The 15863-nt window shown below is 37.6% G+C and overlaps 1 long non-coding RNA gene across 2 annotated transcripts in view; it reads right to left on the bottom strand.

Moving 5' to 3' along the window:
• Nucleotides 1-473: 473 nt before the first annotated feature.
• LOC121042544 (uncharacterized) overlaps nt 474-15863 on the bottom strand; it is a 36849-nt gene continuing 21459 nt past the window's right edge. The window contains exons 2-3 of one of the 2 annotated variants that reach the window (XR_005796283.1): nt 15701-15809; nt 474-700 (exon numbers count right to left, since the gene is read on the bottom strand). This is a non-coding gene — a long non-coding RNA (uncharacterized LOC121042544). Of the gene's footprint in view, nt 701-15394; nt 15467-15700; nt 15810-15863 lie in introns of those variants that run through there. The other variant, XR_005796285.1, reaches the window with a different exon arrangement.

Here is a 15863-nt window from a genome sequence, read left to right as displayed (position 1 = left end):
TCTCCTTTCTGATGTCCCTTACAGTGTAGTAATTTATGCTGTCAGCTTCCATATCTGTGGGGGGTTTTCACACATGCAACAAACAAAAGAAGAACCCGGAGGAAGGGGTCTCTAAGCTAGAGACCAGAGCTTGTTTTAGTCCCATCGGCTATCTTTGGTATACTTTATTCAACAGTAGGAGGAAATTTATAACATGAAATTCTTCTATTAGAAAAATTAGCAACTTCATATTCCACAAAGAAAAACTAGAAATGAGAGAAGGAGAAAACTAAAGCTAAAATAAACAGAAAGAATGAAATAAGACAAATTAGAGCAAGTCAATACACTTGATAACAGAAAATGGAAAAACAATAAGGAAAATTATCATAGTTGGTTCTTAAAGAGATTAGTACAATGAATACACCTCTAGTGAGGATCACGAAGATACAGGAAGGTAAACACAAATTACCAATGTCATGAAATAAACAGGCAACCTCAATACTGATACTACAGGTATTAAAAAATAACAGAATCCTGGAGCGCCTCGGTGGCTCAGACAGTTAAGCATCCAACTTCTGCTCGGGTCTTGATCTTGTGATTCCTGAGTTAGAGACTCACGTTGAGCTCTGTGCTGACAGATCAGAGTCTGGATCCTGCTTCAGATTCTGGGCCTCCCTCTTTCTCTGCTCCTCTCCTGCTCATGCTCTGTCTGTATCTCTCTCTAAACAATAAATAAACATTAATAAAATAACAGAATCCCACAAACATCATTGTGACCCTAAATTTGAAAACTTATGTGATATAGACCAATTCCTTGGGAGCCTCAAATTACAAAACTCACTCAAAAAGAAATAGATAACCTGAAAAGCTCTATACTTATTAAATAAATTGATTTTGTAGATAAAAACTTTGCCCAAAAATATAAAAAAGCAAAAGTCTCTGTCCAAATAGTTGACCAAGATGACCAATAAATTGATTAAAAAAAATTGTGGCATATAATAAAATGGAATATCATTCAGCAATAAAAACAAATGAGCTGGCAGAAAAACAGACACTCGGATCAATGGAACAGAATAGAGAACCCAGAAATGGACCCACAAACGTATGGCCAACTAATCTTTGACAAAGAAGGAAAGAATATCCAATGGAATAAAGACAGTCTCTTCAGCAAGTGGTGCTGGGAAAAATGGACAGCGACATGAAGAAAAATGAACCTGGACCACTTTCTTACACCATACACAAAAATAAACTCAAAATGGATGAAAGACCTAAATGTAAGACAGGAAGCCATCAAAATCCTCAAGGAGAAAGCAAGCAACAACTTCTTTGATCTTGCCTGCAGCAACTTCTTACTCAACACGTCTCCAGAGGCAAGGGAAACAAAAGCAAAAATGAACTATTGGGACTGCATCAAAATAAAAATCTTCTGCACAGTGAAGTAAACAATCAGCAAAACTAAAAGGCAACCAGTAGAATGGGAGAAGATACTTGCAAACGACGTATGAGTTAAAGGGTTAGTATCCAAAATCTATAAAGAACTTATCAAACTCAACACCCAAAAAACAAATAATCCAGTGAAGAAATGGGCAGAAGACATGAATGGAAACTTTTCCAAAGGAGACATCCAGATGGCTAAAAGACACATAAAACAATGCTCAACATCACTCATCATCAGGGAAATACAAATCAAAACCACAATGACATACTGCCTCACATCTGTCAGAATGGCTAACATTAACAACTCAGGCAACAACAGATGTTGGTGAGGATGCAGAGAAAGAGGATCTCTTTTGCATTGCTGGTGGGAATGCAAGCTGGTGTAGCCACTCCAGAAAACAGTATTGAGGTTCCTCAAAAAACTAAAAACAGAACTACCCTACGACCCAGTAATTGCACTACTAGGTATTTTTCCAAGTGATACGGGTATGCTGTTTTGAAGGGACACATGCACCCCAATGCTTACGGCAGCACTATCAATAATAGCCAAAGTATGGAAAGAGCCCAGTGTCCATAAATGGATGAATGGATAAAGAAGATGTGATATATACATACACACACACACACACACACACACACACACACACACAATGGAGTATTACTTGGCAATCAAAAAAATGAAATCTTGCCATTTACAACTACGTGGATGGAACTGGAGGGTATTATGCTAAGCGAAATTAGTCAGAGAAACACAAATATCATATGACTTCACTCATATGAGGACTTTAAGACACAGAACAGATGAATATAAGGGAAGGGAAGCAAAAATAATATAAAAACAGGAAGGGGACAAAACATAAGAAACTCTTAAATATGGAGAACAAACAGAAGGTTACTGGAGGGATTGTGGAAGGGGGGATGGGCTAAATGGGTAAAGATCATTATGGAATCTACTCCTGAAATAATTGTTGCACTATATGGTAACAAATTTGGATGTAAATTTAAAACAAAATTTAAAAATTTTAAAAATTTAAAAAAATAAAAATAAATAAAAATGAATTGTGAATTAGAAAAAATAAAAAGGACCACAACTTAATGATAGTTAAATTTAGCAGAAAAGTGTAACAATTCAAATCTTGCATTCCTTTAAAATTGAAGCCTAAATTATGTAAAGGAATATTTGCTAGAGCTACAAGGAGAGATTGATAAACCAACCATTAAAGTGGCTGTGAGTTAAAATAAATAAATAAATAAAATAAATGAGCTACTGAATCACATAATTAGTATTAAATAAGTTGGACCATAAATGAATTTATAAGTATTGGATCAATATTAAATTGTGCAAAGTGAAAGAAGCAAGACCCAATAGGCTACACGGTTCCATGTATATAACTCATTAAAAAAAAAAAAAAAAGCAAAATCACAGGGGGTTGCCAATGATTGATGAAGGTGGGGTTGACTTTAAAGGGAACACACATGGATATTTAGGGAAATGGAACAGTTTTATATGGCACTATGATGGTAGATACATGAATCCATGAATTTGTTAAGACTCATAGAAGTGAGTGAAATGCTACAGAGTGAACTTATTTGCATGCTAATATCAAATAAATCATTAAGGATTTGGGAGATCCCAAGGCAGGATGCCCAGTATAATAAAGAAATCTACTGTATTATAAATGTATGCATAGTCTTATTAAATTGAGTGTGGCAAGGTGTGCATGGGTGGCTCAGTTGGGTGTGTCCAAATCTTGATTTTGGCTCAGGCTCACAGTTCCTAAGATCGAGCCCCCATGAAGCTGTGCACTGACAGCAGGGATCCTGCTTGGGATTCTCTCTTTCTTTTTCCTCTCTGTGTCTGTCTCTGTCTCTGTCTCTGTCTCTCTCTCTCTCTCCCTCTCTCAAAAATAAACAAACAAACATTTAAATTGAATGTGGCAAAAATGGCTTGACCTAAGTAACTTTGGAAAATTGTTTTGACTAAATATGATAAGGTTAAAGACAAAACAAACAAACAAACAAACAAAAACAAAAAAAAAAAAACCCACAACAAACCAAACCTGTATGTAAAAAGTTACAATAGTGGGTTTGAGTTAAGAATCATGAATTAAAAAAAAAAGAATCATGAATTAAAGTTTCATGTACAATGGATTTAAATAAATAACTAAATTGTAGAAAATGAAAACTAGGTTTTTTGTTGTCAGATATAAAGTTAATAATATGTAAGGAGAGGGAAAGATAGAATAAACCCTAGATGCTGAGCTGGAATTACCATGAACTCATGTTAATTTTTATCTATGTATCACTTTTATGGGTAGGTAGGTCAGGGTAGGTAGATAGGTAGGTAGGTAGACAGAAATGCATTATGTGTAAATGATAATATACATATATATATATATTTTTTTTTCTAGCTACCCACTGAGAGGATCTAGAAGCAGTAACAAGCCTACAGTAATGACATACCCAGCACCCAGATCTCGTTTTCAATTTCATTCTCCAACAAATAGAACCAGGTTTACTAAGAGAAATGGTTGATTCTATGCTTGCAGAAGGGAAAATTCAAACAGGTTTAGTGCATCTTGAAGTGCCAGAAAGTAATTTTGGAAGTACTTTAAAAAATGTTAGATATAAAAAAGGATATATAGACCATCCTAAAACAGCTGCCAATAGTCAAAGCTGGCACATTTTGAACAATACTATAAATAATGAAAATATTGAGTTATAATCCAAAGAAAAAATCCATGTATCCATAATGATATAAATAAATAGCTGAATAATAAATAAATAAATGTGAGAAGGTACAAATCTTTCTTGCAAAAGAATTCCAAATAATATACAAATACTCTCCCTTTCAAAAGGTGAAACTTAATTCCTCTCCTCTTGGGTTTGGGTTACTTAGTGATTCTCTCCCAAACAAGAAAGTATGAAAAGGAAAAAAAAATGACATTATAGTGGAGAAACTTCATCAATACTACCTTAACCAAGTTATATAGGTTAATATCATCAATAATGAATCAGTTACTATCTGGTATCCCCTGACATGATGTGATGAGAAGGGCACTTTACTTTTGTGGTATCCTTCCCCAAAGTCCTTAACCCTAGTCTAATCATTAAATCATCAGACAAATCCAAATGGAGGAACACATTACAAAATACTTGCCTAAATACCCAAGTACTCTCTAATATAGTCAAGATCATGGGAGGTGGGGTGGGGAGAGAATAAGACACTATCATAGATCAGAGGAGACAAAGGAGAATAAATGCAACATGGATTGGATCTGAAAGCAGAGCAAAACAAGAGAGGAAAAAAAATAGCTAAATTCCAGTGAAGTCTGTAGTTAATTGTACTGTGTAATGTTAATTTCTTAGTTTTGGCAAATTTGCCACAGATATATATGATGCTAATATTAAAGAAAGCTGGGTGAAGCAAATATGAGAACTCTCTGTACTATCTTTGCAAATTTTCAGTAAATGTAAAAGTACTCCAAAATAAATAGGCTTTTCTTTTTTTTTTTTTTTTTTTTTTTTAAATTTTTTTTTCAACGTTTATTTATTTTTGGGACAGAGAGAGTCAGAGCATGAACGGGGGAGGGGCAGAGAGAGAGGGAGACACAGAATCGGAAACAGGCTCCAGGCTCTGAGCCATCAGCCCAGAGCCCGACGCGGGGCTCGAACTCCCGGACCGCGAGATCGTGACCTGGCTGAAGTCGGACGCCTAACCGACTGCGCCACCCAGGCGCCCCTAGGCTTTTCTTTTTAAAATCACCCTAATTGTCAATCCATCCTCCAACTTTTTAGTTCCATCATCTGGTGTCTACCATTCCAGAATCATATTATTCTAACTATGAACAGGGAATCCAGTATCCAGTATAGTACCTTCTACTGTTATTTTCCAACTACAGAGGGCAGACATCAAAGAATTTTTCAGGTATACTAGTACCATCTACACCAATTAATTCTTTGTATCTTGGTGAAAAGAGTGTCTTCCAGGTCCTCTGTGTAGCTATTTAAAGAATGGCTGAGTAGTTAGCACATGAGAGATCCACTCCAACATGCCCATTTCCTGAACTCTAGAAGTTGCCGGGAAACTTTTGACTTCTCAGTCTCATTAATTGTGGGCAACAGTTGAATGCAGCTTTTAATTACACAACTTAGAGTACTGGTAATATCATTCCACATGGGTAAGCCAACAAATTACATCCATGTGAACACATCTGTATTAATAATTTCAGTTCAATCTCATCTCAAATTTTGTCCATTTTGTTATAATATTCTTAAAATTCACTCTCATGCATGTTTCCTCTGACTCTTGCAGATAAAAACTGGTAAGTTTTTGCAGCTTTTTTGGTATTTGTATTATCTTTCTAAAAATGACTAGTTCTCTGACTGGCTTTCCTGGGATCTAATTCCCATTATGGATCTGGATGCCATGGGGAGAGCTGAGAAAAATTAACATCTCCTTCTGAGGCAATTACCTTAGATACAGTCATTGAAAAGACTTTTTCCTGAAGAGAGTAGGTCCCTTCATTTGAGGGTGGGAGAGGAGGGTCAGGAGGAAAGTTCACATGGAATGTGGGGTCAAAATGCTCAGCTCTATCTCTATTTGGGCAAATTCTAACCCCTGACTTGGTTACTTATTGCTGTATAACCAGATTACTGCAGAACTACTGGCTTAAAACAACACAAATCTAATGTGTTTTTCGTGTCAGAAGTGTGGGCATCAATTTGGTAACATCTCTGCCTCAGGGTCTCACAAGCTGCAAGCAAGATGTCAGCAGGGGCTGCTCTCTCTTCTGAGGCTCAAATAGGAAAGGATCTGGTTCCAAGATCATGTGGTTGTTGACAGCATTTCTTATATCTGTCACACTAAAAGCCTCAGTCTCTTTATGGTTGTATGTTAGAGACCACCCTCAGCTCTATTCCACATGGTCCTCTCCATGTGGTAGCTCACAATATGGCAGCTCACTTCTGCAAAGTCACAGAGAGTGAGAGAGATTCTCCTAGCAAGACAAATTACATCCTATGAAATGTAATCACATGGATCCCATCACTTTTGCCATCTTCCAGTGTTTTGAAGCAAGTCACAATTCCTACTCACACACAAAGGTAGTGGATTATATAAGAGTGTGAATACTGGGAGGCAGTGATCATGAAGGCCACTATAGCAACTGTCCAGCACAATCTCCATCCCTCATCTTAGACCCTCATCTTCTCCACCAGTACCCAAGGTCTTAATATAAGGGACTTGGCAAGGATGTATATTTAGGTGGAAGTAGAAGTCTTGTGCATTATGGATAGGGATGTAAATTGGTGCAGCCACAGTGTGGAGATACCTCAAAAATTAAAAATAAAACTACCATATGACCCACCGATCTCACTTCTAGGTATGTATCTGAAGGAAACAAAATAATTATCTCAAAGAGATATGTACACTCTCATGTTCATTACAGCATTATATTTAACAGCTTAGATGTGGAAATAACCCATGCGTCCATCTAGAGATGAATGACCAAATATAATGTCATATATGTATACAATGGAATACTATTCAAACATGGAAAAGGAGGACATCCTGGCATTTGCAGCAACATGAATGGAAGTTGAGGACATTATGTTAAGTGAAATAAGTCAAAGAAAGACAAATACCTTATGATGTCACTTATATGCAAAATCTAAATATAAAAGCAACTTACAGATACAGAAAACAGTTTGGTTGCCAGATGTGAGGTTGAGAGGTAGGGGGAATGGGTAAAGGTGATCAAAGGTACAAATGTCCTCTTATAAGATAGATAAGTTCTGGAATGTAAATGAGTCCTGGGATGGTGACTGTAGTTAACAATACTGTATTGTATATTTGAAAGTTGCTAATTGTAACTATGTGAGCAATGATCATTTTGAAATATATACATATATCCACTCATCATGCTTCATGCCTAATGCAATGTTATATGTCAATTATATGTCAATAAAACCAGGGGAAAAGTCATCACCAACCAACAAATCCCTCCCACAATAGGTAACTAACTAATTAAATGGAACTGCAACTCTACAACTAATAGAACCAGGACTTGTTTTTCACATCTTCCCTGCAGTAAAGAAAGTAAAGATGTTACTCACTCATACAGATTTGCAGATTTGTCTATGCATGTTTTGAGTTGGGGACATCACACCTTCAAATTCCCCTTTTCCCTTTGTACACTCTCTCGGTCCACCTAGAACAGCCACGTAACTCCACAACATTATAATCACCCTTGTTGCCATAGTAACCAAGTTTCACAGCCACTTGACTGCTCAATGCCTTGCTTTCATCGTTCTTGATACTTATAATTAAACACATATTGGATTGTGCAAAATCCTTTTATGTCTGAAACTTTGTTTCTCTTTTCCACTACTGAAAATTAAATGTAGATTTATCATAAAACACAATAACTCAAGAAAATCAGTACCTATGAAAATTTCACTTTCTTGACAAAAAGAGTAAACACCTGCAGTTTTATTGATGTGGAATGACATCCAGCCATTGTATGCTACAGTTTTTCCCATGAACAATGGGAAATATCTTTTAATTCTCAAAACAAGTGCAACTACCTACATTCCAGAGTAAATCAAGTATTTTTACTCCTTCCCACAATGTCTCTAAGAAACAGTAGCAATCTTATAAAGGAAATAATCTCTACTTTCCTCCATGGGTCATCAGGTTGGACCCAAGAGGGAAAAGCATGAAAAGGGAGAAAGCAATCTTGGATTTCTGTAAACTTTTGTGTATAGGGCCATTGTTTGTAGTCCATAAAGTGACACAGCAACAAAAGGTTGAAGCACATTTTCAGCCTTGGGCAGAGGAGAAATGATAGAAGGCTGAGCAGTATCATTACCTGAAGCTGTCAGAAAGTGGAAGCATGGAAGTCAGAGTGGGGAAATACTTCGTCAGGCCAGAAAGGCCAAGGGATGCTCCACAGAGAAGTTGGGCTTTGAGCAAGAAGACAAGTAGTAAATAAAAATAAAACCTGGTTGGGGCGCCTGGGTGGCTCAGTCGGGTAAGCTTCTGACTTCGGCTCAGGTCATGATCTCACGGTTTGAGTTGGAGCTTCGCGTCGGGCTCTGTGCTGACAGCTCAGAGCCTGGAGCCTGTTTCAGATTCTGTGTCTCCCTCTCTCTGACCCTCCCCCATTCATGCTCTGTCTCTCTCTGTCTCAAAAATAAATAAACGTTAAAAATTAAAAAAAATAAAAATAAAACCTGGTTACTAGAAATCAAGAAGATCATGAATCAGGAGATCTAGGTACTAACCCCCCAGCACTACACTGTTAGCAGTGCTTCACTTTTCTGGGTGTCAGAGCAAGTCTATAGCTAAATGGGGTATTCCGCCATTCCCCTTCCAAGCCATCATTTTACATACATGGCTTAAATGACCCCAGTTGAATGTGTCGTGTATACCACAATTTTCATTTCTCTTTTTGTCTAATAGTTTTTCCAACATTGTCAAATAAAGAGACAGCATGCCCAGAAAAGATGATATTCTTTTTGTCATTGTACATGGTGTTCAATCATGGTCTCATTTTTCATCTTGCTTTATGTTCTGTGGAGTTGAATCAATAAACCATCTCTTATTGTGAATAGTCCACCTGATGAAGTATAAACTAATTCAAACTTAGAATCTGATCTATTTTAAACACTTAAAAATAGTTAAGCGGGCTGTTAGATATTCCAATCTCAGAATTAAGATGTGTTTATAAAAATAATTTCTCTAGGGTGCCTGGGTGGCTCAGTCTGGTAAGCAGCCATCTCTTGATTTCAGCTCAGGATATCATCTCAAGGTTCGTGAGTTTGAGCCCCACATTGGGCTGTGCGCTGACATCAGGCTCTGCTCTGAGACCCACATCAGATCCTCGGTCCCCCAGTCTCTCTCTCTCTCTCTGAAAAATAAATAAATGTTAAAAAAATAGTTTCTCTCGATAGTGGCTGTTTGATTCTGAAACAAGTCAGTACTTATTTTGTCTACTCCAACAACCCATTTCAGGCATGTGCTCTGAATCAGTAGGTTGCCCCCCAACCCCACCTCCATGGCAATTGGTGTTTCAGGTAGTAACAGCAGCACTCTCAAGGAACACAGAACCCCTTTTCCAGCTTCAGAAATTATTTCTGAAATTCTAGGCCATAGGTGAGTTGGCATTTGCCACTAAGTTATTTTGCTGTTATTTAGTTTGTAAGACTGATATATATTGGATGAATCGGTTTATCCAAAACCAAGTAAAATCTAAAACCTTTATCTAACGAAAGATCCAGAGGTAAGGAGTGATACCAACCTCTTACTTAGTGGACTTCCCACCTCTCTGAAAGGGGTATACCCATCAATGGCTTTTGGGGATTCTCTGGTGACAGGGAAAGCTGACTGGGAGGCTGCTGCCACCATGCCTGTTTCCATGTGGGGTTTACACAAGAATGTTCAGGCCTATATTATCTACAGTTTAAAGGCCTATATCAAATGATTCCATGAAACAGGAATTACCATCACCCCACATCATCAGTGAGAAAATAATGGTCCCAATATGAAATAACTTTCACAGGTTACAGGCAGAGGAGTAGGGCTGGGCCTAGATGCAAACTGGAGTCTGACTTTCTGGGACACAAATAACTGTGGTCCAGCTGACAATCCTGAGAGCAGTGTCTATCTGACAGTCCCAAATTTAGCACCCAGCCTATTGCCCCAAAAGCCTGTGACTCTGCCTTTTGATTCTCTTGCAAGTACCAAGACGTTCAATGTAAACCAGAAACTTGGGAGTCATTTTTATTGTCCCCTCCCCTTCACTCCTTACAAACAAGGAATTAGCAAATTCTGCTGATTTTTCTCCCTTAATAGTCACCACTATAGTATTTGCCACTTTAATATTTTATTTAAAGGCAATGTTAAGCACAGATTTAGGATTGAGATTATCTTTTTTCAAATTGAGAGTAAACTTTATTCAAACTACTCATCCAAAAAAATATACTTGGTACATATGGTAATGTAGCAAAAAACTTGCACTCATAAGCCTTTGAAATATTCAAGTAATCTCCAATGATGCTGATCAGGAAATTCCTTTATTGGTGGGAAGAAATTATTTCTCCTGTCTCCAGAACTGTATCACCTGGGAATATTCTGAGTCTCCTTTCTTTTGTTTTATTTTTTTTATTTTTTTAATTAAAAACAATTTTTTTGATGTTTATGAATTTTTGAAAGACAGAGAGAGAGACAGAGCACAAGCAGGGGTGGGACAGAGAGAGAGAGGGGGACACAGAATCTGAAGCAGTCTCCGGGCTCTAAGCTGTCAGCACACAGCCCAATGCGGGGCTCGAACTCAGGCGCTGGGAAATCATGACCTGAGCCGAAGTCATAGGCTCAACTGACTGAGCCACCCAGGCGCCCCAGAGTCTCCTTTCAATGATGCCTCTAAATGTGTGATATTGAGTGAGGCACTTTCTTCTCTGTGCTTCAATTTTTTCACCTTTAAAAAGGTGAGCTACTCCATAGCATTGTGTGAAGATTAATATATGTAAAATTCTTAGAATAGTACACACAAAAATTGAGCCTTAAATGTACATTTGCTGCTGTTACTGTGTGGTCATGCATGACTTCTGGAAAGTGTGTTCTTTCTATATTCAGAATGTGACTCAAAATCAAGATTTCTTCAGGAATTTTTCTGAAAAATGATACCCAGGCAATTCAAGAGCATAGGAGTATATTGCCTATAATCCTGTGCACTTGGCTGGGAAGGTAACATGAAGCCTCAGTGACACAGACTATGTGGATAAACCAGGTTTGCAGAAGACAGAAGCTCAAGAGAGTTGCTAGAATAGAGGCTGAAGAGCCCCAAGAGATACAGCACAGCAGAGGCAGACAGCACAGGGAGAAGAGAAGATAGACTGGACTAAAAAGCATCTAGCAAGGATAGAAGTTCTGAAAAACCAATGCCTACTTTAATAGGAGAAGCTGGCCTCAGTTTCTCTAAAATGGATTTTGACAAGAGTTGTACAACAGGATATCAGGAGCCTGCTTAAGTACTTCAGAAAAGGGCCAAGACTTTGGTAGGACACTGGATGTTGAAAAGAGCAGAAGAGTCTGGTAAGAAGTATATGACTTAGAGGACATGCAGGGGCCAGGGCTCATCCACAGTTTCCAGGACATCAGGAAAATGGCAATAAGGATATTGTGGACCTCTGAGATGCATCTTTGCCTGGTCAGGCTGAACTCTGGAGTCAGGTTGTTCTTCCTGTTCCTTTCCCTGGGATGTGGCCCCTAGACCCCAGTTTGCTAAACCTGCCCTACAGCACTAGCTGTTCTCTCTGACCTCTCCATTCACTCCACTGCACTGAGTTCTCTGTTCTATGGCCTATCATGGCCATGCAACCACAGAAAGTCCTAAGATTTCAAGACATTGTAAACCATGAGTTTCCATAATCTCATTTGTCCTTATTGTATGAGTAAAGATAGAGCATGCCTTCATGCTGAAAACTAAAAAGTAAGGTTAACGATGATATTACCAGGTAGAATATCCACAGCCAGACTGGCTTCCAGGGTCTATAAGGTGAGGGTTAGTTGTACAGCCAGCTTTGCTGAGCTCATGCTTAGAATGAAAGCACTTCATTGCAGGTTAGGGAATAGAGGAGAAGCAATCTGGAAAGACAAAGCACCCTAAATTTCCTCTCTATTTATAACTATATATTAGGGGAAGGCAATTTAATGGCATTTATTAAAACTTTAAAAATTTATAACATGTGCAGAACATAAGCACCCTGCCAGTAGGAACTTGATTTTCTTCACTGCTATACACTGCTATGAACCCCAGAATCTGGAACAGTAGGTTCAAAATCTTTTACTTCAAAATATTTGTAGAATGGACTTAAACTTATGACTCAACCATTCTACTTGTTAGAATTTAGTTACACTATTCAGCTTTTGCAATGGTATTGAATGTCCCTAATATCCCAGAGTGGTATAATAAGAAATCTCTCTTTCTCTGTTACCACCACTTGGGAATGTGGGTCAGCTCTGGTCTTCTCTGCATGTGCTCCCATTATGGAGTCATAGATGGAAGAAAGCAGCCCTTATCTCAGATATGCTGTTCCTGAGGCAAAGGGAGAAAGAGCAACAGGTGGGGCTGAACCACACCATCTGAAGCAGAGTGTCCCTTCTGATGTGGTGCTCACAGGTCCAAAGCCAATAATGGGACAGGGAATGTGCTTTGCTTGCTTGGAGACATGACAAGGGCAGGATAGATATGATGCACTGTGAATCAGTAGAACACAATTGTAAGGAAACCCAGACAAACAAGTAGGCTTGTCCCAGGGTGTTTTTAGCATCTTGTTTGTGAAAAATAATAAAAAAAAAAAAGTTGTAAAATACTATCAATTATTGAATGGATAAGGCATACTAGAGAATATACTATAGCAGTTGTGCATGATAAGGAAGATTTTTATGGAATGAACAACCCCCCAAAACATACTAGTTTAGTGAAAATAAACCCCTGCAAAATGATATATAAAATAGCAAACAGCACAAAATACTATTTGTATTGGGTACATTCATGTGTCTACATGCCTTTAAGAAGTATGACAATATGATAGACCTATTTTTAACTTTTTGAAGCACTTTCATACTGTTTTCCATAGTAGCTGAACCAATTTACATTCCCATCAACAGTGCACAAGTGTTCCCTTTTCTCCACATCCTGGCCAGCACTTATTATCCCTTATCTTCTTGATGATAGCCATTCTAACAGGTATGAAGTAATACATCATTGTGTTTTGATCTTCATTTTCCTGATGATTACTGATGTTGAACATCTTTTCATGTACCTGTTGACCAAATGAAATATTATTCAGCCATGAAAAGAAAGGACATCCTGCTGTTTGTGATAACATGTATAGAACATGAGGACATTATGTTAAGTGAGGTAAGTCAGAAAGAAAAAGATAAGTACTGAATAATATCACTTGTATGTGGAATTTTAAAAAGCTAAATATGTAAAAACAGACAAAGGAAAATGGTGGTTATTAAGATATGGGGGGAGGGTAGGATAGACGTTGAAGGGTGCAAACTTGCAACAAGTACTAAATAAGCCCTAGAGACTTAATGCACAGTCTTGTATTATAATCATCAAACTTGCTGAGAGACTATAATTTAATTCTTCCAACCATTAAAAAAATGATAATTAATATGGTAGGTGTTAATTATGGCTACAGTCTCAATCACATTACAATATATAAATGTATCAAATTAAGATGTTGTACACCTTAAATTTACACAATGTTATGTGTCAAATATATTTCAACTAAAAACAAAATAAAGGGGTGGGTTAAATGGGAAAGGGGTATTAAAGAGGGCACTTTTGGGGATGAATACTGAGTATCATATGTAAGAGATGAATCACTGGATTCTACTCCTGAAACCAAGACTACACTGTATGTTAATTAACTTGTAAATTAACTTAAAAAAAAGTATGACAAGATGTTACCAAATGGATAGATGTTGGCGGGGTAAAAAGTGAGTGAGTGTGGGGTGGGAGGATACACCAGGATACACCTGCTATTCTTTTCATGTGAGGGGGTTTGCTTAAACTTCTATGCCCAAGAGGATAAGAAAAACTGACTTTTATGGCAAATACCTCTTCCTCTACTTAGACAAGAAGAGCAACTTAAAAAACAAATGGCCCAATACTAAAGCCAACTCTTATGATAATATTTCCTTTCAAAGTGAGCCTGAAATTGGTGGCTAAATTTCGTTTAGAGAAATGTTATAATTTCTGGTAATGTTTTTTTTTTTTTCATGGAAAGAATCTTGAGTTGAGCCCCAAAGATTGTGTTGGTGCCACTGGTTCATTCTACTCGGTAACCAGGACTCTAATGAAAGCTTTGAACCACTGTCCTCCAGACGCTAGATCATCTGTGTTAATTCTGCCACCTTTGATTTTTAAGGAAAAAAAAAAAAAAAAAAGAGAAAGCAAAGCATGTAACACTTTCTATCTTCAATGAACTCTGGTTGAACCTGAGAGATGTTGGAGCTTTTCATTTTCTCCTCAAGCAAGGCTCAATGGAGATTATGTTACCAGGGTAATCGTCATCACTCTGTTTGCTTTAATCTACCCTCACTAAATGTTGATTCTAGATATATAAATGTGGCCTTAGTGTCCATTTGTCCACAGACTTACCAGCTTAGGTTTTCATTTTGTAATTTTACTGATATCAGTCCTCTAAGTAAAGGAAAAAAGAAAGAAAGAAAATCTTCAACTGCTGTGGCTGTAAATCACATACTTGGAAAAATAATTTTACTTATTCTTTGGGTTGCTTCAACATGAGGTTATTATTCTAACTAAACACTTCTCAGGATGTCTGGGATTTGGAATCACACATACCATTGTTCATCCACTTTCTAACAGGGAAAAAATATCTGGACTTCTGTGAGCCTCTGTTTCTACCCCTGTAGTACAGAGATAATTACTACCTTACACAGTGTCATTAGGAAGATAAAATAAAATTAGGTAAATTAAGTACTAGGCTACTGTCTTCAGTACAAGATATGTTCCCTGGAAATTTAATCAATGGTATTGTGGTTGCATTATATGGTGATAGATGGTAGCTATACTTGTGGTGAGTATAGATAGCATCAGTATAGAGTTGTTGGATCACTATATTGGATACCCGAAACTAATGTAACATTGTGTGCAAACTATACTTCAAATAATGATAATTTTAAAAAGGCAGTTCTCTTAATATTAGTTCCTGAGATTCTGTCTCTGATTATGTATGGGAAGATTGGTTATACTAACATGAAGTAACTTACTCCCTCTCTTTTGCTACAAATTGAGTGCAGGAGTATTCCCCAAGAAAAAGTAGAGGAATACTTGCTCCACTTAACAAGGAGGAAAGTGTTCTGGCAGGGAAGCAGACCTTTCTCAAACCAACGCTACTCTACACACTGTAGCTTGATTTCAGTCACCACAGACCTCAGGGAAGTCCTCCATCCAGCCTGCTGAACCTTCAGTGTAGGTCAGTCCCTGGACTTGAGGCTGAAAATCTGGCATAACATAGGACAAGAGGAATTCAAAACACGTGAACTTAGTGAGACATTTTACCTTTCAGAGTCTTAATCTTCTTATCTGGACAATTGAGGCGGGGGGTAAGATAGATGACCTTTGAGATTCCTTCTGGGGGTACACACAGACAAATCATGACTCTGGGGTTCTAATCTGCTGTTAATATACATAACACAAGTAGTCAGTAGGTGCAGTGTAACTGGATGGTGACTCACCAATGGTGGATTCCTGGTTTCCTGGAGCTGTTTCTTTCTGGGATCTGTCTCTCAGGAAACCATAGTTGCTTTACTGATTCCCAAATACTCTTCTGCAGACATTTGCTTTCTGCTATGCAAAAAAAAAAAAAAAAAAAAAAAAAAAAAAAAAAAAAAAAAAAAA

The sequence above is a fragment of the Herpailurus yagouaroundi genome, unplaced genomic scaffold (assembly GCF_014898765.1).
Source record: "Herpailurus yagouaroundi ecotype Mexico unplaced genomic scaffold, PumYag 185, whole genome shotgun sequence".
Classification (NCBI taxonomy): domain Eukaryota; kingdom Metazoa; phylum Chordata; class Mammalia; order Carnivora; family Felidae; genus Herpailurus; species Herpailurus yagouaroundi.
The sequence above is the reverse complement of the archived record's forward strand: the minus strand, read 5'-3'. Positions and strand labels throughout refer to the sequence as shown.